The sequence below is a fragment of the Rhipicephalus microplus genome, chromosome 5 (genome assembly GCF_043290135.1).
Source record: "Rhipicephalus microplus isolate Deutch F79 chromosome 5, USDA_Rmic, whole genome shotgun sequence".
In the NCBI taxonomy this organism is placed as follows: Eukaryota; Metazoa; Arthropoda; class Arachnida; order Ixodida; family Ixodidae; genus Rhipicephalus; species Rhipicephalus microplus.
This window is the reverse complement of record NC_134704.1, coordinates 221,385,729-221,408,902: the sequence shown is the minus strand read 5'-3', so window position 1 is coordinate 221,408,902 and position 23,174 is coordinate 221,385,729. Positions and strand designations below refer to the sequence as shown.

The 23,174-nt window shown below is 49.3% G+C and overlaps 1 protein-coding gene across 1 annotated transcript in view; it reads right to left on the bottom strand.

The window, feature by feature from the left end:
* Nucleotides 1-511: 511 nt before the first annotated feature.
* The window catches only part of LOC119173504 (uncharacterized), a 91,819-nt gene continuing 69,156 nt past the window's right edge, over nucleotides 512-23,174 (bottom strand). The window contains exon 6 of the mRNA XM_075896533.1: nucleotides 512-661. The gene's annotated coding sequence lies outside the window, so the exon portion shown is untranslated. The remainder of the gene's footprint in view (nucleotides 662-23,174) is intronic.

The following is a 23,174-nucleotide window of genomic DNA, read 5'->3' as shown; positions in this document are numbered from 1 at the left end:
TTGGCAAGCAATTGCACAAGGTTTTCATTAGGGGCACGTGGGATCCCTTTAATTTATATGTTTTTGTTTCCAGAGTATTGATCCTGAGCAGTTAGGCGCGTGGAATTTTCGTGCACTAACTTTCTCAAATGGTCTATATCACATTGCATTGTTTCTTCGGACGCCCTGAGAGCAGCGTTTTCCTTCCTAATTTCAGCACACTCTTGTTTTATATTTTCGTAGTCTTTGTTCATGTAGTCAAGGCTTCTATTTAACTCTCTGATTTCTTTCCTAATGTCGCGTTTGAAGTCCGCGAACTCAGTACCCATGATTAAAGGCCAGTTTATAGATTCAACAGTGGGCAAAACAAGTGCGAACTTTGAAAATAGGCAACAGAGACAGCGCTAGGTTAACGAATGAACTATACAAAACAGGAGGGCAAATGCCTAACCTGGGAAGACAACAGCAATGAGCGTCCCCGTCGTATGCTGTCCCTGCTGCCAAGTGATTGAGGGAGCCGTTGCCGCTGTCTTTTTGAAGGGCCAGGGGGGGTTGATGTCACGTGGTATGGTGCCGGGCACAAAGACGTAGCCGGTCGGTCAGTGCAGCACTCTTGCAAGGCGCTGGATGCAGCACGCTGCGCTATCAACGTTGATAGTCGGCCACGCTACGCCTCAAACACCTGGGAAGACAACAGCAATGAGCGTCTCCGTCGTATGCTGTCGCTGCTGCCAAGGGACAGCATTGATTGATTGATATGTGGGGTTTAACGTCCCAAAACCACTATATGATTATGAGAGACGCCGTAGTGGAGGGCTCCGGAAATTTAGACCACCTGGGGTTCTTTAACGTGCACCCAAATCTGAGCACACGGGCCTACAACATTTCAGCCTCCATCGGAAATGCAGCCGCCGCAGCCGGGATTTGAACCCGCGCCCTGCGGGTCAGCAGCCGAGTACCTTAGCCACTAGACCACCGCGGCGGGGCAAGGGACAGCATACGACGGGGATGTATGCTGTCCATTTGGGTTTCGGCAACCTGCTGTGTTTTCGAAACCCATTCTGCAGTTCCCCCAGCACCACCTCATCCTCTATCCATGCCTGCAGTCTTTCCTTTATAATCTGCATCACCAGCCTGTAGACCACTGATGTCAATGTTTAATTATTTATACTTATACCTACAGCGCCCTTTGGGGGCATTGTTGTAGGGGGGGTTACAAATTCAAAGTACATTTAAATCAGCGGGGACAAGTTGAATTGCACGCACACAAAAAATAAGAACAAATAAAAAAATACCTAAATCACAGCATACAATAACATTGTGTGACCCCATACTCCTTTAAAAGGGAAGGACACATTATGGAAGGGGCGGTCACAATGTTTTTTTGGAAGACTGTTCCATTTGTGTATAGTTTTAGGAAAACAAGTATAAATCAAAACAGGTATAAACAAAAAGGTAGACAAAACAAGTATAAATCAAAAAGAGAAGCGGCCATATAGTTGCAACCGATAGTTACAACCGATAGTTGCAATCACTTGACTTGTCACCACTCTTGAAAATAGGAATTACATTTGCTCGTTTGCAGTCATCAGGTAATGCACCCTGCAATAAAGAATTTCTGAACACAGCTGTAAGAAACGGGCTTACTGAAAAGGCACAGTTCTTTAAAATGAAGTTTGAGATTTGATCTAGCCCTGATGCCGAGTTCGCACTAAGGTTTTTGAAAGAGATGCAACACCTTGTTCTGAAATTTCAAACTCCGCCATTTCCGATAACGTCACTGTGTTGCACATTGTAGTTGAACGGCTAACGAAACCGAAAACACAGACTGAAAGTACCAGTTAAAGCATTCAGCTTTACTTGTACTGTCCGACAAGTATTTAGTACTATCGTTTAAATCAGGAATACCACCAGGAACCTTTGCTTTCTTTTAACGTATTTCCAGAAGAGTTTTGAGTGAAGTAAGGTGAATGGGGAGCGACAGGAGAGGGCTCGTGGAGCCAGTGGCACCCCTCTTGACGGGCATCTAAAAATAGAGGAGGTGCTGCTTGAAGAGTCCAGCAGCAGTAAACACAGATTCTGAGGATTGTGGAGAACAGTTGGCGAAGAAAGCGAAAAACACTCGCAAGACATGGCCGAAAAAAGAGCCTATTGCTGCATGGGTGATCTGCGATGGATGCGAAATGTGGAGCCAGCTCGAACACACACTTTTCGTGACAACGGATGAGGTAGAGGCAGCCGAGACCTATTTGCGCAAGCTCTGTGAAAAGTTCAGGCTCCTGAAGGAGGAGTTCTTGCTGATGATGAGAGAGATGGACAAGGTATGGCGACTGGCCGTGCAGAACATCACAACATGACTGACAGAACACATCGACAACACAGCAAAAGAGAGGCATGCATTAAGAGAAGAGCTAGCTGAGGAGAGAGACTGGAGGACAGCTCTGTGCACACAGGTTGAAGAGCTTCTGAAAGCTCCTCTGTATGTGCGCTCAGAGGCAGCAGATCAAAACTTAGCCCAGGACAGCGTTGCAGCAGAGGAAAATGCAAGCCAGGTATCTGGATGCGCAACAGGCGACAACACAGAATGCCAACCTAAGAGTAGCCTGGACTCAGGCAAGAGAGACAAGGTGTTCAAAAGTGATCAGAATGTGGGGACAGAAGGTCCGCAAACTGGACAATCATGAAAAGTTGCCTAAAGCAAGGCAGGAAGAAGAAGAAAGCATATCAGATGCAAGAATTGGCGACACCAGGGGGCTCCACAGCTGCCACTCCACACACGCAAGAACACCTCAAGGACATGACGGGCATCAAGAGGAAAGAGCGACGTGCATTCATCTATGGAGATGAGAGTGCCGCCAGGATGAAACACACAGTCCTCCGCACGGTAAAATGAAACAAGCTGGTTTACTACCGGGTGAGTGATGGTGTCTTCAAGAAATCAGTGGTGCTCAAATGGGTTCTGCAGCAGATATTTGGAACATACCTGAAGCCATGGTTATCCTACACGCGGGTCTTACCAACCTGCAGAAAAATGAGGTGCCAGAGGAGGTGGCTCAAACCTCAAAGGCTAACATACAGGCCTGGAATACGAGAGGTAGTGGCCACTTCGTTATATACGGGATGCCAGAAACTCTCAAAGGACAAGCAAGAAATGTGGCATGGCGTAAAGGCAGGAACTAATGTCTTGACCAAATGTGTCCTGAACTGGGAACAAAAGTAGAGCTTGTGATACCAGGGGGAAGGAGACCTGAAGGTGATACACAACAACCGTATAGACCACAGAAAGCTGGTAGTCGTCTAGGCCGCAGACTTTGTTCTTTTTTAGGACAACGAGCAGTAGCCTTGAGTGGGACGCGGCTGACAAGCAACCCTACTACCCCGATAATGGCAGTCATAGGAAAGGCCAGAAAGCTGCAAGATGGCCAGAAAGCTGCAACCTCCCAGGCCCAAAGTACGCTTACAAGACTCAAGCCAGTGAGAGTGCATGCGGGAAGCAGACGCCGACATCGTACGAGAGTTACTTCCGCAAAAGTGGGCTTCCTAAACGTGTATGGAGCAAGAAAGCTAAGCAGGTGGGAGGAGATATACAGGATGTTGGATTCTGAGGCCATAGAGCTTTACATCATTGCAGAGACGCATCTTCGCGAGCTAGAGGAGCCACCAGTTAATTCACGGTGGCAGTGGGCCGGTAACAGCCGTGAAGGAGAAGCACGTAAGGGTGGCGAAATAGGCTTCCGATCCCGGAATGCACAAGAGTGGGAAGAACTGATGTGCCAGTGTAGTGAACGCATGTGGATCCGCGGAACAATCTTGAGGATTCCTACAATAGCGTGTGTACTCTATCTTACGATCACGAGTGGACAACACGACGGTAACGTCCGAACTATGCAGTGCATCAGTGAGCACATCCAGCGGTAGGGGACGGGGAGTGAATTGCTGATCCTAGGAGACTTTAATGGCCACATCCAAGAAATGGATGGATTCCTACACTTCAATAGTGACCTCATGCAGCAATGTACAAGAAGGCATAATCTAGAGGTAGCCATGCTTCGGCCAGATTGCGAAGGAAAATATACATGGTGTGCCAGAAACAGTCGGACCTGTATTGACTATGTACTTGTCTCATCTCGACTGGCACGTCAGGTCAACCACGTCAACATTGATGAGGGGGGGGGGACTTCAGCATCTGGAGCAACCACAATAGGATCAGTCTAACTATCTGCTATTCGATGTGGTTTGAAAAAAAAGCGAGAATGCCGAAGCCTGCGCAACGATTCCTGTCTGAAGCGGCCTATGATGACATTTCCCAGGAGTTCGAGAACAGGCTACAGATCTCTAAATCTCTCAAGTATGAAGAGTTCGTAAAGGAACTGCGACGCGTAATGCGGAAATACGAAATCCACTTCAACTCACGAAAAGGGGTGCAATGAAAAAAAATGATAATTTGGGTGCACGTTAAAGAACCCCAGGTGGTCTGAATTTCCGGAGCCCTCCACTACGGCGTCTCTCATAATCATATGGTGGTTTTGGGACGTTAAACCCCACATATCAATCAATGAAAAATGATAATGGCATCAAGAAGTGCGGAAAGCCTTGGAAGAGCGCAAAAAGGCAGACCGCGGGCACAAGGAAGCAGTGAAAACCCTTCTCGCAAGTGATGCTCTCCAAGCATGGCAGGAATACCTAAACTGCAAACAGGCAATGCAGACAATAGTCCAAAGCAAAATCGCCGAACACAACAGCCGACAACTCCAGTCTTTCACAGCGGACAGACGCAATGGAGCCAGTAAGTTTTGGACTTACCTGTCGTCCCTGAGTGGGAAAGCCAAGGTACCTCAAATTTGGCACGAGGATACGGGACTGCCAGTATCGGACATGTACAAGCACCTAGCAGACCACATGTGTAAACTGTACGATGTCAGCAACGGTGATCCAGAAATCAAAATAACCGACGATAATCCCATCAATGAATACCGCCTGAGCAATAAGGTCAAATGGGAAGTGACCCATCCAGCCCTGTACAAAGCGATTAAACGCATAAGAGCACACACCGCCCGAGCGCTCGACGGCATACCTGCGAGGCTGCTCAAATGCTTAGGAGACTAGGCCAGGCAGAAGCTGGCAGATATCTTCTCGGGCATCATGGCAGGAGAACTAATACCAGAGGATTGGCAATGTGGCCGAGTGATTTTGGTGCCGAAGAGAGGAGGAGATGCAGGGTTGCTACGTGAGTACAACCCCTCACAGTTACGAGCGTGCTATACCAAACTTTCGCACAAATCTTAAAGACATGGATGGACGGCTGGGCAGAACACGAGAACAAATTGACGGAGCTACAGAATGGTTTCCGCAGCAGACGGCACCTCGAGGACAATGTATTTGTGTTCACCCAGGCTATCGAGATAGCATGAAAGGTGAACAGAGGACTGTACACTTGTTTTCTCGACGTCGCGAAGGCATATAATAGCATGCCGCATGGACCTTTGTTTCACTGCATGACGCAGGACAAGTTACGGCATGCCAAGGACATGAGTTAGTCTGCTGCGACGGCTGTACACGGACAGTATGGTGGTGGCGTGTTTTGCCGAAGCCCAAGTCGAACCAGTGATGGTGAAGCGGGGTGTATGCTGTATACGGCCAGCTTCGAGAGGGCACTGCTGGTGGATGGAGGTGGATTCTCTCTTGCTCACTCATATGGTGAAGCACCAGTGCCCTGGAGGCTTCCGGGCTTGGTATACGTGGATGATATTGTCCTAATGGCTGACAGTCTGGGTGACCTGCAGCAATTCGTTTCATTATCGGCAAATCACCTGAGCAAACTTCGACTCTGCTTCAATGCCGAGAAATCAGTGGTGCTGGTGTTCGCACGCACAGACATAACTGCGGCAGGGTCCCTGCCAGAGGGTGGGCAGATTCCGTTGAAGGAAAAGTACAGATACATCAGTGTCCAACTCAGCACATCAGGGCATGTTCTAGACATTCACGAGGAAAACATCCGCAAAACATCACTCAAAGTGGCGAACTTGAGCAAAGGAAGTCTTTGGGGCTGTAACCGCTTCTTGCTGGTTCGGGAAATGTGAAAGTGTGTGCATGACCCATGCTTTTCGTTTTCCAATGTTGTACTAACCGTCCAACCAGGAACCAGACAGTGGCTGGAACGAGGGCAGCGAGAGGTTGGTCGCTGGCCTTTGGATGCCACGGATGAGTTGCTATAGAGGCCATTAAAGGAGACGTTGGATGGTCTTTATGTGAGGGTGGAGGAGCGAGGAGCAAGATAGCCTATGAGAGCCGCCTGCGTCTCATGAATGACAACAGGTGGGCAATGCGCTTGTTCCGATACACGAGCCTGACTGAAATAACGACACAGTGGACAGCGCGGGTGTACACCCTGTGCGGAAAGTTCGGTTTCTTCGCGAAACCCGTGAAGGCAACCAAAGAGTGCGGATGGGCCCGTGCCACTCAAGAACAGGTATGGGAGGAAGAGAATGAGATGTGGCGGAAGGCGATGCGTTGCAAGAATAAAATAGAAAAAGAGCGCATGTACGACAACAATCGTGGTAGTGGCCCTCTGTTCGAGGCACAGGCAGGGCACTACGAACGCTTGTGTACCGTCGCGGATTCAACGACAATACTGATGACACGAGTGCGATGAGCCGGGTCTGCAGGCAGGAAGAAACCATCTCCCATCTAGTGCTACGTTGTACGTGTTTGGGCCCGCACCAACGAGAGGGCACCACACTGCCCAAGGCTCTGGGGTTTGTTTACAAAGGTGACCCGGGGGCACTCGCAGGCAATGGAGCGACTGGTACAGTGAACTTGACAGCAGTACGCACCACCAAAACAGGCTGGTGGAGTGGTGGCACAAGACACAGCGCTAGTGATTTATGTTGACGAAATTGAAGGCGTGCAGATACGGGGTGTGTACCCCTGTGGAGTGTTTTTGTTTATTTACATTTTAGGTGTTTTTTTCTCTGGCTAGGGCAGCTTAATCTGGCCTGCCCGATACAAAGGGATCAGCCTCAAATCATCACCATCACAGCCCGGAGGAAGGAAAAATAAGAGAGGGCATGCCCAGCCCGCGCTACGTGAAAAGTGTGGAGGAAGCATGAAGGAAGAAAAGATAGGAGAGGGCATGCCCAGCTGGCGCGCTACATAAAAAGTGTGGAGGAAATGACATCATGGTGGCCACATTCACTGGGCACAATGGCGAGGTTGCTATGGTTACGTGTTGTGCAGTGTAGCTGGTCTAGCAGTGAGCAGCGGAGGCTGCCGGCGGCATGCGTGCCTCCGCAGGTCTCGTGCTGAGCCGTGGCGGACAATATCCGTGCTTTGCACTGCGTTATTGCTTACGTAGTGTTCTCCTGGCCGTTACTGTACTCTTAGCAACGTTTACAAAACCTTTCATCCACCACGGGGCTTTAACAGTGCGTAGAACGAGCGCATATCCATGTGTCATGTGGCGGAACGAAGCATTTGAAGTGTTCAGCGAAATAGCGTTGGGCACCATGATGAAGCGGAACGACGACGAACGCCTTGAAGGTCAGCGAGGGTTGTACAATGCTCCTGTTCGTGGCAACAGACGAAACTGTTGTGCCCAGCAAGACGCAATCAGGATCATGTGCAGACACGTAGTTTCATGTTCAGTATGTGTACAGTAACTACTTGCATGTGCGTAATAAAACACCTTTTGTGTTCCGCTTGTTATACTCGCCCCCAGCATTGTAATTTCAACGTTAGAACAACCGCGTTCAAGTGTCACTTGCACCGTGCTCAAAGTCACCACGGTCGCAGAATGCTGACGCCGGTGAGTTTCACGTGGAACACAGGCACAGTGGCCGGGCACTGCGTCGGCCTCGTAATCGGAATGCAACCGTAGAAGAAAGCATTGCATTGTCTGTACAGTTGCCGAATTAATTACAAGAAAATCTCGCCGTTGTCAGTGCATCTAGCGCACGTTCTCTCTTGACTTGCTTCGTTGTCGGCAAGCCGCTACTCGCTGTTAATACTCGGACGAAATTATTTCGCCAAAGGTGTCGCGCTGGCCCAAAGCTGAGCCTCGTTCTCTAAGTTTTGCATCGTCACAACACGCGCGCTACGCAGCCCACATGCTTTCTGAGCCAGGGAGCGAGTCGCGCTTTCTTTACATTCGGATGTAAACAAGAGAGGAGAATTTGCCCAGTCAATATGGCCGACTTCCGGCTTCACCACGGCTTCCCAACGAGTGATGTCAGGGCCTCCCATAAGTTTTTTTTCCTTCCTCCATAGTCCACAGCCACAAAAACTCCGTGTCTAGAATGCACATGGCACATTTCCTCCGACAGCAGTTTTCTTTTTCTGTAGTTGTTACTGCACCCCAAAACCGCGCAGTGCTTCCCTGATGACCAATTCTTGGTCATCATACCAATGAAGAAAAACGAAACCCACATGTTGGCTTAATACACGCCAATTGCTCGATAACACATATCAGCGTCAACACACACTCCAAGCCGTCGCTAGCATGCCAGAGAGGAGGAATTTGTTGGTTGCCAGGTCGGACCTCCTCACCCGATGCAAAGGTTTCTTAAGTTCTCCGTGTGCTGGGAAAGGTTGCCGAGCAGAGTCCGCCTGATATGCGCTCAGCGACTTCCTCCGAACCCGAACTGGGCGCTAGCGTCTCGCACCCAATGGAAAATTCGCCCGTACAGGTATAAAACCAGTGTGGGCATGCCCTCACCTTGCTTCAACACCCCCTTCCTCTGCTTCTCCCCTGGCGTCGCCCGTGAGGCCAGGAACTCCCTTGACCATTTAGATGAATACTGAAGTCAAATAACAATTTACATCAGAGTGAAATCTCAATGTATGATGTCTAGAACGACAATATTATCTAGATCAAGAGCAATACCCTACTTGCCGAGAAATTAAGGTAAATGCTCAAGAGTACATGTGCCGCAGTAGGACATTTTAAAAATGATCCTGATGACGTCAGACAAACCGCCTACAATTATTCAGTAATCGAACTAGCTGCACTAAATAAAACACCTTCTGTGCATCAGGAGACGTAATAAAACGCCGCTTGTTCGTTTGACTCGTGAAAAAAAGAACCACTAGACGTTACTAGGGAGAACGGCACAAGTGATTCAAAAGTTTAAATTTTGCGCAGTTAAACTGGACAGGTCATGCCATCTAGCGGGTCCCAGTTGAACCAATAATGTATGCCATCACTGAGCGAATGGCAGGTAATATTTGAATCGTCATTGCTGCTGCTGTGACTCCCTCTGCTTTGGTTCTTCTGTTACTAGTTTCAGCAGCCGCGCAGTAAAGCCGGGCAACGTTGTGCATGGCAACAATGACGGGAGACGTTTTGTTTGGGCGGGTGATTCGAAGTGCGCTAACCCGGTGCAGACTGCTGAAACATGATTTTATTCTAAAATAAGCACATCCTTGGAACAAAAGTAACACTGTAAGGTTTCTCGACCGCCATATCAGCAATCAATGTCAACTTAATAGTTGCCTTTAGTGTCCTTTCAAATGGTGTTCCTTTACTTGAACAAACGAAAGTCTTGTGGAAGTATGTGGCTTCTAACATTCATTTGTCTGTACTTTGTCCGGGTAAGCAGCACTGCCTTTTTTTCGGCTGGTTCAGCGCATGCTCTGTCTTGAAATTGTTCTCGAGGAGGTGAAAGTTTGCACTATATTCTGTAGCCCTGTATTGCTAAACATTTATAGGTCATAAAAATTATTTTATATAGCAAAGCACCGCTCGTTTCATCGCCCATAATGGTTCGCGGCAGGTTAAAGGGCAACCAACCAACCTTGCATCAGTACTTTTTGTATACGCCACCTGAAGGTAGGATATACGGTAACTTTATGCAAGAGCCCATTCCTGCCCCACCATACCTCTCGTTCTCTCCCTTTCTCTTTCCCGATATCCGAGCCCATGAAAAGCAAAAAGATAAAAAGGTCAGCCTGTTTATAAGCATGATTTCAACCATGAGCGTACCTATCCAGGTTCGTAGAGAAATAATTTTTTCTGGGGTTTTGGATTCCCTGTATATGCGATACGACAGGTGTTTGTATGTGAGCACATGTATATACATATACAAAATTTAATAGTACCGGAGCAGTTGAATCCTAACTTCCCAGACCTCCTCGCTTCGACACTGAAATTATCGCTTGAAATGTTCATTTTCTTCTGGTCCGGCCCAAACCAACTCGGTTAGTGTTGAAAATCGGAAAGGGACAGCACTGCCCACGATCTTGTTGATGAAAGATTGCAATGGAGAAGCTGTTTACCAATTCACCAGACACTTGACCCTGCAAGTTTAAGGCGAACTTTTATGGGCAGACGTCGAGATGAAACGACAAAGTTAGAAAAAAAAGCTAAGCACGGGCTTTCTTACGAGGTTCTTTTATTATCTTTTTCAAATCAGGAACTCATTCACAGATCACTGCCTTTTATAAAATTGCATCACTCCTCAATTTCCTATTAAATTTCTCAGCGCAAACAACTTTCAACAACTAACACAAGAGACGAGGACAAGCGCAGACTTTCAACTCATTTATTACTACTACGACGCACATATACGTTACAAAAATACGACATGATCACTAGCTTTAGCAGAAACAAAAAAAAACACAGAACCAAAAAGTCAAAAGAAACTGCGAGAGACCACGTGCTCACACCGGACCCACACGTGATAAACTCAAAAACACCAATTCTTTTTCAGATAACAATATTGATGGTTTGCTGATGCAGCTGCCTCGAGTGATTGCTGCAGCCTTGATTACAAGACTTGTGCCTTCGTTAAGGTGGGACGCAAGAACCCTTGCCTTTTCGAAGAATGGCTGGCACCCACATTCTGAACAATGAGCGGCCAAAAAACCGTCCCATCTTGCACTTATTATTTTCTGGCAATGTTCCTGAAGTTTTACATTAAGGCACCTTTAAGGCATTAAGGGCTGACTGACCTGTGTACTCTAGTCCGCAACACAGATGTACACCATAAACAATCCCTGGTGCACACTCAACAAACTTTTTACGGTGCTTAATCTTGCAGCTGTCACGGTGGTTCCTACAGCACTAGTTCGGACAGATAACTGAGACAATTTATTCGGTGTGGAAAAACCCACTGACACGCCCGCTCTTTGGCCTATTTTCTTTAGTTTATGCGAGATACCATGCAGATACGGTATCACCGCTATCCTCTTGGTAGTTGCTTCTTGTAAAGCGTCCCCACCGTTAGCTACTCTTGACTGTCTGCGCAGCTTCTCACAAACAGAAACTAGCAACGAACCGAGATAGCCCGCTGCCTCTAGACGAAGAATCTGCCTGTGGAAACTTCGCTGCACTCAGTAGAAGCAAGATTTCGTTAAAGCGTTATGTATACATGCTTTTACAATTCCACGCTTACCGTTTAATGTGAGAAGACGCATACAGCAAAAGGGGCTCCTTCCCCCGTGGCTTATACGTCCAACAAACGATACAATAATTCGAAAATTCGGCACGCAAGGGTCCGGTGTGAGCACGCGGTCTCTTGCAGTCTCTTTTAACTTTTTCGTTTTGTTTTGGCTTCTGCTTAAGCAAGTGATCTTATCGTCTTTATTGTAACATATTGACACGTGTTTATATGAAAAAGAACGATGATAGGAATGTTTTGTAGATTCCAGCTAGTGGGTCAGGCGGTTTTTCGGGATGACAACGAAGCAGGCATCTTGCTGTACAGCTGATCCTGAATACGCTCTTTTCGCTGCCGTAAGCTGCTGTCATCTTTTGTTCGCGTTGCACTGCGACACTGGTGGAGGTGCTGGGTAGTATGAAGGCGGAGCGGTTGCGGAGCTTCGAAGGGCGGCGGCGTACGTCATGGGACGTTGTTCGGGGACAGGATCAGCTGTCGAGAATGCTTGGCGGATTTCGTCATGGACGACTTGAGCGACAGATGTCATGGGTGTATCCACTACCGGAGTCCGCAGCCTTTGCAATTCTTCACGAACAATCTCTCTAATCATGTCACGTAAGGAGCTATGACTGTCAAACGTCACAGCGGCGGCCTGAATTTGGGGGCTGCTGCACAAGCGGTCATATTGTCGGCAGCGTTGGTGGAGGGCCCGCTCGATAGCCGACGCTTCTTTGATGAAGTTCTCTACAGTGCTTGGCGGGTTGCGCAGAAGTCCGGCGAACAACTGTTCTTTCACGCCACGCATGAGGTAGCGCAACTTCCTACCTTCAGTCATCTGCGGGTCAGCCCTCCGAAATAAACGTGTCATGTCTTCGGCGAACATGGCGACCATTTCATTGGGTTTTTGAACCCTTAGCTCTAGTAGTTGGTGGGCGCGGTCACGTCTGTCGAGATTGGCAAAAGTTTCAACCATCTTCTGGTGAAAGTCGGTCCATGTGGACAGGTTGCCTTCTTTGTTTTCGTACCAAGTACGAGCGCTGTCATCGAGATAGAAGTAGGCCCGGCCGAGCTTTTCCTGAGCAGGCCAGTGGTTGATCTTCGCAACACGGTCATAGTGGTCTAACCAGTCTTCTACATCTTCGTGTGCGCCACCACCAAAGCGTTTAGGCTCCAGCGATTGAAAAAACGTTACCTGGGATGGAGCGGGAGGACTGGTGCCGAGAAGTACAGGCTGGGGGCTGGTGTTAGCCATTTCTAGATGTCTGGTAGAGGTTTTCTGCGAGGGGTTGCAGTCTGGAGGAATACCTCGTAGCCGACGACTGAATTGATGGAGAAGGGTTAAAATGGAAGACCTGTTTAGTTTATCTAGACGACGTCATAGTGTTTTCCCTAACTTTTGACGAGCATCTCAAGAGGCTAGAAGTTGTTTTACGAGCCATACGCTCCGCAAGCCTCACATTGAAACGAGAGAAATGCCACTTTTGTTTTGAAGAACTGCTGTTTCTTGGTAATGTCGTCAGCTGTACCGGCGTTCGGCCTGATCCCGAAAAACTTGCGGCCGCGGCACAGTTCCCAGTACCGTCCGATAAGAAAGCTGTCAGGCGCTTTCTGGGCCTATGCGCCTACTATCGCCGGTTCATCGCCGACTTCGCACGGATTGCGTCGCCGTTAACTCGCCTCACTAGAGACGACGCCACCTTTGAGTGGAATACACAACGCACTTCGTTCGGGACTACGATATGGCACGACTCATAATCGCGCGACACGTCCGCGCTCTTCACCCAGACCCCCGCACAGCAGCCGGCACGCCTGTCGCACGCCTGCCGTCAACGGGAATCGGTCGTCGTGCTCGAGCTTTCCTGCTGCGTCTTCGTGCTGGATGCGGCCGAACAGCACAACTGCTCTCCAAACAGCGTGGCAGTGGCAGCCCTTCATGTGTGCAGTGTCCGGCAGAGGAGACCGTTGAACACATTTTGTGCCAGTGCCCAGGATACGCAGACATTCGTCGCCGTCTCTGCAACAGCTACGGGAAACTCGGCCTGCCACACGTGAGTGCAGAACACTTGCTGTTCCCCTCGGCGAACGTTGCAACACTTCGCCGGGCGTTCTATGCGCTCCTGGACTCTTTTGGCGACGCTAACCTTTTCACGCGCCTACAAAGAGGCCCGTTACAAACCCACGTGTTGTTGTTTACTGTGCCGCGCGCCACGCCCCCTTGGAACCCCACGTGACTGTTTACGTAGGCCACTCCCACCTGCCTGACGGCCTTTTTCTTCTCTCCTATGGAGCCTCTCCCGTCGGAGCGCACACTCTCTCCCCTCCCCTCGTGGTTTCGGAGCGCCCAAACTTCTTGCCTGTTCGGTGGTGTGTGTGTTTGTGTGTGATTTTTTTTCTTCACTACTCGGGAGGAGAAAAACTTTATTCAACAGAGGAGTTTGGAGCTCGCAGGCTCCCGGGCCCCCGCACGACCCCTTTGCGCTCAAGCGTTCATTTGGTGGTGGTCCATGACGCTGGCAGCCCGGTCGGCCGCCATGGTCTGCTCAACCGGGTCCTCTGAGCGCAGTAGGGTCTCCCAATCCTCCCAAGTCTTTAGGTGCTCTAGGGCCCGCGGGGGAGGATCCGCCGGGCAGTGAGAAAGGATGTGTATAGCAGAAGCATGAGGTTCAGGGCAAAGGGTACAGGCTGAGGTGAAAAAAAGGGGGTGATAGTGCGATAGGATGAGAGGAGAGGGAAGAGTGTGAGTTTGTAGCTGGCGCCAGAGGGTTGCCTGTCGGTTGCTCAGGGACTTGTGCGGTGGGGGATATAGCTGACGTGCTGCCCTATAGGCCTGAGTCAGCTCGTTGAAAGTGTGCGCGCGGTCCTTCGTGAATCCCAGATCGGAGGCCGCGGGAGCCCGGTTTAAAGAACCTCGGGCTAAGAGGTTGGCGGCCTCGTTTCCAGGATTCCCGCAGTGCGCGGGCACCCAAATCAACTCAACTTGACGGGGCGGGGTTGCAGCGGGCGAATCCAGTATGCAAAAAGCAGGGACGTGAACTCGGCCTCGTGCAAAATTTAAAATTGCGGTTTTGGAATCTGATAAGACGTACCGTGCTTCTGTGTTTACGATTGCTAAGGCAATGGCAGCTTCCTCTGCAGCTTCGGGGGACGTGTCTGGAGGGAGTGTGTGTGTACCTATGGGAGAGAGATTGTGATCCACCACGGCAGCGACCGCTTCATCACCCATGCAGGCTGCGTCTACCCATACGGCGTCTGGTTCGGCGCCGTAACATAGGTGTAGAGTTTTAGCGCGAGCTCTGCGACGTTTATCGTGGTGGTCGGGGTGCATGTTACGGGGAAGTGTGTAATGAGGAGTTCGCGGTGCAGGGGTCTTGGTATGGGGAGTAATGTGGGATCATTGGCGGGTATCTGGATTCCAAGAGAATGTAGAATATGCCGACCAGTGTCGGTTTGTGTGAGACGAAGGTATTGTGCTTGGCGGTGCGCGTCTATACGTTCCCCGATAGTGTTGTGAAGGCCTAACTTGAGAAGTCGATCGGTAGGTGTACTTATGGGAAGGTGGAGGGCTACTTTGTATGCCCGACGGATGAGGGCGTCCAATGTTTCAGTGTCGCGGCGAGAGAGTTGGAGGTAGGGGGTGCAGTAGAGCACACGGCTGAGTACAAAGGCATGAATAAGGCGACATAGGTCGCCCTCCTTCATGCCTCGGTAACGGCCTGAGACCCGGCGGATGAGGTGCGAGATCGCCCCTGCAACCTGCTTGAGTCTCCGGATTGTGTTTGTGTTCTTCCCATCACTCTGGATATGCATGCCCAGTATCCGGAGGGTGTCGACCTCTGGTACCGATCTGCCATCCAGTTCGATGACGATGGGTGGGGAGGGGGAGTTGCGGCTTTTGGGGCGGATGCAGAGCAGTCCGGACTTCTCTGGAGAACAGGTTAGTCCTACGCTAACTGCATAATTTTGCGTTAGGTTGGCGGCTGTTTGGATGGTGTCCTGTATGTCACCGTCACTGCCATGGGTAGACCAGAGCGTGATGTCGTCTGCGTATAGGGTATGTTTTAGATGAGGAACAGTTGCCAATTGTCGAGCTAGGGGGATGAGGGTGATATTAAACAAGAAAGGTGAGAGGACGGACCCTTGAGGGGTGCCGACACTCTTTAGTGTGTATGTTGGGTGGGTGAGCGGGCCGAACTGAAGTTCGGCCGTGCGTGCTGTGAGAAAGGCCTGAATGTAAGTGTACGTACGTGTACCCACGTTCAGTGGAGAAAGTGCTGTCAGGATCGCATGATGCTCAACGCGATCAAAGGCTTTGGATAAGTCCAGAGCCAGCACTGCCTTTGTGTGGCCCGGAATGAGCGGGTCGAAGATGTCGTGAGTGATTTGTAGCATGGCATCTTGAGTGGACAAATGGGGGCGAAAGCCAACTATGCTGTGAGGGTATAAGTCACGGTCTGTCATATGCTGTGAAAGCCTCGCCAGTACAACATGTTCGAAAAGCTTGCCCAAACACGAAGTTAATGAGATTGGGCGAAGGTTTTGGAGTGTAAGTGGTTTGTTGGGCTTCGGTATGAACATTACTTTCGCGTGACGCCAGGACTGGGGAAGCGTTCCTTCCTTCCAACACTGGTTGAAGTACTCCGTGATGCGAGTGATCGATTTGTCATCCAGGTTGCGGAGTGTTGTGTTGGTAATCAAGTCGGCTCCGGGTGCGGATTTAGTGCGGAGAGTCAACAGCGCGGCTCTGACCTCCGCCTCGGTTATATCTGTGTCGAGTTCGGCATTCGGTTGTCCTGTGTATGAGGGAAGAGAAGTTGGTATGCCGGGCGATGTGTAGGTGTCGCGGAGTGTATCCAAAAGATCATTGGGGTTGTCCATGTGTGCGTGTATAAGCCGGGTGACGTGGTGCTGGGTAGTGGTTTTCGTGTGCGATGGGTCGAGGAGGTGTCGGAGGAGATGCCACGCCCTTTTGGTGGTCAGTCTGCCAGCAATGTCGTCGCATACCTGCCCCCAATTGGAGCGGCACAGCTCCTCCGAATGTATTTGGATTTGGGATTGTAGAGTGGCTAAGCGTTTCTTTAGCGTCCTGTTATGTTTACCCCGTTTCCACCGCTCTAGAAGGCTGTGGTAGGCATCCCATAGGTGAGCGAGTCGGTTGTCTAGTGTTGGAGTGTCTGTGGTGGTTTCAATTAGTTGCGTGTGATGTTGAATGTCAGTCTGAAGAGATTCCACCCAGTCGTTGATGTCGGTTATGGGATTGTCTGCGCGGGTGGTACGCGCAGCACGAAGAGCGTCCCACTTAATGAGTTTGTGTGTCATGTATGTGTGCCGGGGTGGTTTGAACGGGACAGTGACTTGTATAATGTAGTGATCACTGCCCAGTGTGTGCTGTGTTCTCGTCCATGTGACAGTACGGAGGGAGCGACTAAGCACCAGATCCGGACTAGTGTCCATACTGACACTGTTGCCTATGCGTGTAGGTGTCTGAAAGTTGTTGTGGACGGAGAGTTGGAGGTTCTGCATGAGCAGCCAAAGCCTGCGACCTCTATGTGTAGTTGTTTTGTATCCCCAGTCAGTATGTTGACTGTTGAGATCGCCGCCGATTAGCAAGGGATGTTTCCCCGCCAGTCGATGCAGCTCCCGGAAGAGGGAATCCAGCGAGGCCATCGGTTGGGATGAGGGGTGGTAAATGTTGGCAATAAATATGGAGGGGATGGTATGTGTGTGGTGGATAATTTCTGTTATTACACAGGGTGTGTCTGATGTGATGTAATGTGTCTTGTATGTGAGAGCGCGGTGCACAAGGGTAGACGCTCTGGGTGCGTTTGTGGTGTCAGAGTGTGTGGAGCTGTAACTAGGAAGTGTGGCCTGTGTGGCAGTATCTTGGAGAAGAAGGACTTGGGGCGTTGGGGAGAGAGTAGGAAGTAGAAGCTGCAGGGGCGCGCGCTTGCCTCGAAAGCCACGGCAGTTCCATGTTATGATATTGCTACGATACTGAGGCTTTGGACGCCGCTTCGCAAGCGCGGCCTCTGCCAAAAGTTTCTGGCCAACTACACCGGTCCATTTGTTGTCTTGGAACGTCTAAGCGATGTCACGTACGTGATATCTCACCTGTTGTCAACTGGCTGCCGCTCAAGCAAGACCAACGTCGTTCATGTTGCCCGTTTAAAACGCTATCATCATCGCAACGAAGCCTAACTCGCCCGGTGGGCATCGTCTGCAAAGGGGGAATTGCTACGATACTGAGGCTGCGCGTGGAAGAAGAGGAGAATGAGGTTGGCACGAGCAGTGATCGGCCAGATCCCTGGATTCTCGCATTGATCATCTCCTGTAAATAAAGGCATCCATCGCACCGTAACAATATGAATGGAACTATTATAGGCCCGCACTGCCATAATGGAGCGTAGGGGGATGTATGAGCGGTGTTAGACTCTCGTTAATAGAGGTGTGGGGATCCGTGGCGGCACATTGTTCTGTGAGGGGAAAGGGGGTGGCAAGCGGAGGGAGCTGTGCGAGGCGTGTCTCTAGAAGGCAAACCATCCTCTGGAGAATAGTTTCCATGCATTGTTCTATCCGTGCCTCTAATTTTGTAGTTATGTCACTGATAAGGGCGTTGAATTTACTTTCGATGCGACTTTCAAGTTCCTGGAGCTTCATGTCGAATTGGTCGGACAGATTTTTCAGCTTCGCGTTGATATCGATCGATTCGGAGGTGGGGGTTGGGGGATCAGTGCGTTGTTTTTTGGAGGGTGGAGGATGGGGAGGGATGTTAGCATGCGTTTGAGTAGTGGGGGGTGAAGGTATGAGAGAAGGGGTGGGAGGGGTTAGTGAGCGCTGTGTTATAGCTTTAAGGCGGCTTACCTCCTCCCGCAGGGCCCGGAGCTCACCATCGTTGTTGTGGTTCGGAGTCTGCTGGACGGGGGCTGGCGGCGATTTTTGTGCTCGATCGGCCCAGGTGAGGTCCTGCTTGGGTTTGAGGCTCCGGTCAGGGGAGGTTGAGCGCGGTGCATTGCGCGATGGCTTCTGAGGGGCTGGTTGTTTCTTCTCCTGGGATCTGGCGCATTCATCGTCTCCGGCTTCTCGGCGGTCTTTCGCTCGGTTGCGTGTGCTGCGTTGTTTCTTGCGCGCGTGCGCGGGGCCAGTGATCGAATGCATTTTACCACTCTATTCTTACCTCTTCTCTTCTGCCTCTTTCATTCCCATTCCCCCTTCCCTGCGCTTACCTGTGGAGGTGCCCTCATTAAGAGAGGCAGTAACGGGACAGCGCTTTTTTTTTTCTTCCTTTTTCCTCTTTCATAGCCACTCAGTGGAATCACGAACAGTAAGCAGCGTTTAATGACCTTCGCCAACGTCTTCAAACACCTCCAGTGCTTGCTCACTTCGACGAACAAGCGCCAACAATGCTTCACACTGACGCAAGCAATGTAGGCCTCGGAGCTGTGCTTGAGCAGTGTCAAGAAGACACGGAACGAGTGATTGCCTACGCAAGCAGGACGCTAACACGCACTGAGGCCAATTATTCAACAACTGAGAAAGAATGCCTCGCCGTGGTCTGGGCAGTTATGAAATTTCGCCCGTATTTGTATGGCCGCCCTTTCAAATTTATAAGTGACCATCATTCCCTCTGTTGGTTGACTAATTTAAGAGATCCAACCGGCCGATTAGCACGGTGGAGTCTGAAGTTACAAGAGTTTGATATGACAGTCATACACAAGTCTGGGAAGCGCCATATGGACGCCGACTGCCTGTCTCGATCACCAGTACAGTCAGCTTCTCTTTCTGACGACGACGATATGGCCTTCCTTGGTGTTCTCGACGCGTCCACGATTGCCCAACAACAACGAAGTGACCCTGAATCGCTTGATTTGATTAATTACGTGGACGGACGTTCTTCGAGGGCACCTAGAGTCTTTGCAAGGACATTATCGTCGTTTTGCTTACGCAATGGTGTCCTCTACAAAAGAAACTTTTCATCCATCGGAGCTCCCTATTTGCTCGTTATTCTTGCACCCCTTCGAACTGAAGGGCTCCAAGCATGTCACAATGAGCCGACGTCTGGCCATTTAGGCTACACTCGCCCATTGGCAAGAGTACAGCAGGGATACTACTGGCCACGACTCACAACAGCCGTCAAGCACCACATTCACACTTGCTTCGATTGCCAGCGACGCAAGTCACCTCCAAAGAGACCCGCCGGTCAGCTGCAACCAGTTCAGGTTCCACGTACACCGTTTGAACAGATAGGAATGGATATTTTGGGACCCCTTCCTACTTCTACTGCAGGGAATCGCTGGGTTATAGTCGCAACAGACTACCTAACCAGGTATGCCGAAACAAAAGCTATCCAAAAGAGCACCGCAGTGGAAGTGGCGAGATTTTTCATAGAAAATATTGTGCTACGCAACGGTGCCCCGACTATCGTGATCACAGACCGCGGAACAGCATTTACGGCAGCTCTTTTAGACCACGTCCTAATGCTTAGTGGAACGACTCACCGTAAGACCACTGCGTACCAACCGCAAACGAATGGACTAACAGAGCGCCTCAACAAGACGATTGAAGACATGCTGTCGATGTACGTGGATGTCCAACATAAGAATTGGGACGAAATTTTACCCTATATCACGTTCGCATACAATACGGCTAAACAAGAGACGACTCGCGTGACTCCATTCAGCTTGGTTCACGGACGGGAGGTACGGACTATGCTGGATGCGATGTTGCCACATGAATGGGATGCTACCGACACAGGCGCTGACGTGTTCACAGAACGCGCGGAAGAAGCTAGGCAGCTCGCCCGCTTACGGATCCACCAGCGACAAGACTACGACGCAGGCCGCTACAATGCTCGCCATAGAACTGTAACGTACAAAATCGGTGACAGAGTGCGGGTTTGGACACCCGTACGAAAACATGGACTGTCCGAGAAGCTGCTAAGGCGATATTTCGGGCCATACCGAGTATCGCGCCAGCTAAGTGATGTCACCTACGAGGTTGTCTCCGACAGTCCCCAATGCCCGAGGCGTCGCCAGCACCAGCATGAACTTGTTCATGTAGTGCGTATGAAGCCGTATGTGAGTGACTGACTGCACGTTAAAAAAAAATACTGTGCGTCTGAATCAGCATCAGGGCGATGCTCTTATAAGGAGGGGCAAGGGACACGTGTTTATATGAAAAAGAACGATGATAGGAATGTTTTGTAGATTCCAGCTAGTAGGTCAGGTGGTTTTTCGGGACGACAACGAAGCAGGCATCTTGCTGTGCAGCTGATCCTGAATATGCTCAAGCAGGCATCTTGCTGTGCAGCTGATCCTGAATATGCTCTTTTCGCTGCCGTAAGCTGCTGTCATCTTTTGTTCGCGTTGCACTGCGACAATATATGTGCGTCGTAGTAGTAATAAATTAGTTGAAAGCCTCCGCTCGTCCTTGCATGTTGTGTTAGTTGTCGGAAGTTTTTGCGCTGAGAAGTTTAATAATAAAGTGCAAACTAGCCCAATCCCGCACCTTACTCCCTCATTTCCATCTGTGTATTACTGCTGCAAGGTGCTCGAAGGCTGCGCACTTTCGACCTTTTAACAGGCACCTTGTGCTCTTTAGATGAAATTTTAAAGCATTTCCAGTTAAGTCTCGGCCTGTATTATTTTTTTCATAACAGTAGAGGTACTAATCCTACCAAAACAGGCGAAAATAAAAAATCTGTAATTTTGAAAAAAACTCGCATTTTTCGACCCGCATCTCCCATTAAATATCGGTACGACTTCTGCAATTTTCCAATCGGAGGGTAGTATTTCATTAGTTAGAGACCGCTGAAAAATGTAACACAGAAATTCATTAGACACGGTAATGGTATTTTTTATTATTTTAGAATTTATTCAATCAATACCTTCTGAAGTTGGAACTTTTAAGTTATTAATGAGGCTCGCTGTACCTTCCTGTGTCAATAGGTGTTGTGTAATTATTATTTCATTCACAAACTACGGGGAAAGTAGAATGTTCCTCAGAAGTAAATACTAATGAGAAGTGTTAAATATTGCAGGGCACTCATTGTCTGGTATAAAATTAGTGTTACGCAGTAAAGAAATCCAACTAGTGTCTCGATCAGGGCACATCTGCTTCCAAAACTATTTAGGATTACCTTTCATTAGTACTGCAAAATCATGCTCAGGATATTTATCTTTAGCAATGGATAAGGTCGTCCAGTAAGTTTTTAAACAGACATGGTATTTATCCCATGCAGGAAAGGTGGCCGCACCCTTCGCAGTCCGATATGAACCTTTTTTTCTTGTTTCTTAATTGTTTAAGTCTTCTAGTATACCAAGGGTTGGATTTTTTTTTAGAGGGACATATTGGTGAACCAAACATGACACCTCGTCTCGAAAGTTTTCTTCAATGCATCGGTCATCAAACGATGGTATGTATCGAAAAAGAAATTTTCAAGCTCTGTGTTTATCATTCTGAAGTTAGCTTTATTGTAATCGTAAATTTTCTTAGTCACATATCCCATAAATGGAATTGGAATATCTAAGGTTATTTGAAGCAAAGGGAATATCTAAGGTTATTTGATCGCTGAAGCCTTCCAAGTGTGTTATTAAATGCGAAGCATTTCTTGGCGAACTTCGGCGACTTTGAGCGTATCTATCTATCTAGCCGCCTACGACATTGAGCTCTCCTGGCCGTTTCGATATGGTATCGATATCAAACTTCGTATAGCATACCATGACATTATAAAGAACATATTTGACTAGTCATACCATGTAAATCATGACATGTATGTCATGAATGTCATGATTTACATTTCAGAGTGTGCAGCTCTTGCGGTGGTTTCGTTCACATGGCATGTTGCAAAGCTGGTAAGGTATGACATGATTGTATGCCGAACACAAGCGACCGACCCTAACATGAAAATCATGACATACGTGTCATGTAACAACATGACTACATGCCACACTCACGATGCGCTCGCGGCCATTTCGCTAACTTCACATATACCAAATTCGGCATTACGGTACGTGACTGGATGTCGTAGCTGACTGGGGCAGATATGATAAACATGACATGCGTGTCATTTAACAACATGACTACATGCTACGCTCATGATGCGCTCGCGGCCGTTTTGCTAGCTGCACATGTACCAAACTCGGTGATACCCGACGCGAACAGACAACATAGGTAAATGACACATCCAAATATGATAATCATGACATGTGTGTCATGTAACAACATGACTATATGCCACACTCATGATGCGCTCGCGGCCGTTTTGCTAGCTTCACATATGCCAAATTTTGTATTACGTGACGTCAATGGTTGACGAAGGTATGTGCCTGGTGCAAACATAATAATCATGAGGTGCGTGTAACGTGAGAACATGGCTACATATTACAGTCAAGGCGCCAATACATTTTGACAGACGCGGTGCGCGTGCTCGCCGGCGTTACCACGCCAGGCGCCAATCTTGCCATATCTTGCAGGCGCGCACCATGCTGCGTTGCTTTGACGCATGCGTATTTCAGCACGTCCAGCGTCCCTCCGTCACGAAAAGAGAAAGACGCAATGTTGTCTGGTTAACGCATCAGCACGAAATGCACCATGTCGCATTTCGTGCCGGTTGCCTTTGGGCCGCGCCGACGAATGCTGGTCGCACCGGTTGCGCCTGGGGTCAGACCATAGAGTGCTTGCGTTTTGCTAGCGTACCGTCGCTGTGCCCAGCGTGCGCGCGTCAATGCTACATTTGAGTATATTGGACCCTTCATGATGTGTTTGCGGCTGTTTTGCTAACTCCGCATATACGAAATTGGGTGTTACGTGACGCCAATAGATGAC